The following is a 2,040-nucleotide window of genomic DNA, read 5'->3' as shown; positions in this document are numbered from 1 at the left end:
GGCTACGGGGATTAAGAAATTTGCTTTATTTTAACATTATTTTCCTTTATATATTAATTATATAAAGTATAAACTTGTTTATAATTCTATGTAAGCAATTATGTAAGAGAAATTAACGTTAACAAGTTGTAAACAACTAGGATGATTTATGGTCGATTTTTACGTTGTAAAACTATAAAAATGTCGTTTATAGATAAAATTTTATATATTTTTCATGTTTTTAATATAATAATAAAGATTTTCAGCTGGAAAAATGCATAAAAACGTGCAAGAAGCTAGGTGAATTTGCATAATGACAATGGAACAACTCATACACAACCAGATGATTCTAGGGTGGATTTTTATATTTTAAAACGATCAAATATTATATTTACAGATACAAAACGACTCCATTTATGATTTTTAGATAGCAATTTAAAGATTTAACTTACAAAAATGCATGAAATAAGAGCATGAATATAAGAAAGTTCACATGGTGACAATGGTAACAAGTCATAAACAATCAGATGATTCTGAAGTAGATATTTATATTTTAACACTTGAAACATACTATTTAAAGATAGAAAAACGACTTAATTTACACAAATATTAAGTATTTAAAATAGAAAATTAAAGAATTAAACTAGAAAATGAGCATCAAGTTGGAAAAGTTTTTGTAGTGGCAATGGTAACAGGTCATAAACAACCAGATGATTCTGGAACAGGATATATTTTCAACACAACAAAAATGCTATTTATAGCTAGTAAACTGTCAATTTTACTTTATTTAAAAGCATTTAAGTTAGAAAATTAAAGACTTAACCTTTAAAAAAGGGAGGAAAATTGGACTCTAAGAAGCACCAACAAAGGAACTAATCTACGAGGAAAATCATGAAATAAAGCAAATTTTTATCACGTGACGGGGTAAGAACAATAATGGATTAAGCTTAAGGCTATACAGCAAGAGTAAAAAAAAAAAAAAAAGGTGCTCAGGTTTTTCTTTGTGTGTGTACCCGTACACAAAGGTATCATCGATCGTGTTACTTGTCACTATTTCACTCAAGCCATCATCGATTGACAATATCGGCAAGACATAACATCAAAAAAATTACTTACCTTAGGCTACGGGGTCAAAACATTTCTATATTTGATGTTTTGTTGGAAAGCAACCGACCGAACTCGACCCCCCTATTGGAAATTTTATTTATCTAAACTCTTACCCCTTATCAAATTTCTCACTCTTCTCTCTCTCACACACACACATACAGACACACGCACGGACGAACACACACAAAAAAATAGGTAAAGAATAAAAAAAATAAGTGTCAAAAACACCAGAGAATCGATTTAATTTTAGTAAAATCAAAGAAATTCTATCAAATAATTATAATTTTAGAGCTTACAAACCGTTAAATGTAGTGATACAAAGATGGCCATGCCGGGTCGAAGTGGACGCCATCTTGGATTTTTCTTGTTTCTTTGTTCTTTTAACACCCCGACGGCGGTACTTTAAACACTCGACAATTATAAAACGTATGGATTAATTTAAGTTAAACAATACTACGTTACGTAATTGATGACGTTCTTATTTTAGGTGTTCTTTGATGATAGGTGCGGTTGTAGAAAACCCTTGTGTAACCACGTGTTTTGTTACCGCGTTTGCTAAACCTCTTCTCACTTGACAGCGGTTTCTGTCGTAAGGATGAATGACCAAAACACTAAAGCAAAAATAAAGTCGTTTCTCGTGCATCCTTCGCAGTAAACACGTATTAATACACTACATTTTATACAAAACTACGCTTCGCACCCCCTCATTATCGCCTCTGTCACTCGAATTATAGCAATAAAATCACTTACTTTAATTACTTTAAACTTTATTTATTTTTAAATTTGTAAAAAAATGTATTAAATTCCTCTTCTAAAAAATTCCTATTTGGGGATCAAACACCCTCAAAACACCCCCTTAAAAGTGGTTTTAAGCCGAGATTTTTTGCGTTTTGAGTTAATTTGTATGCGGATTTGGGGGGTGGCCTGATTTTCTAACAGGCCTCAATTTAAGGC

General features: G+C 31.3%; 1 long non-coding RNA gene across 1 annotated transcript in view; it reads right to left on the bottom strand.

Moving 5' to 3' along the window:
- Positions 1-1,601, bottom strand: part of LOC111630692 — a 60,171-nt gene extending 58,570 nt beyond the window's left edge. Inside the window, exon 1 of the long non-coding RNA XR_002757570.1 lies at positions 1,387-1,601. This is a non-coding gene — a long non-coding RNA (uncharacterized LOC111630692). The remainder of the gene's footprint in view (positions 1-1,386) is intronic.
- Between the last annotated feature and the right edge of the window lie 439 nt (positions 1,602-2,040).

This window comes from Centruroides sculpturatus, unplaced genomic scaffold (genome assembly GCF_000671375.1).
Source record: "Centruroides sculpturatus isolate CEXI.00-Female unplaced genomic scaffold, Cexi_2.0 scaffold570, whole genome shotgun sequence".
Classification (NCBI taxonomy): Eukaryota; Metazoa; Arthropoda; class Arachnida; order Scorpiones; family Buthidae; genus Centruroides; species Centruroides sculpturatus.
The sequence above is the reverse complement of the archived record's forward strand: the minus strand, read 5'-3'. Positions and strand labels throughout refer to the sequence as shown.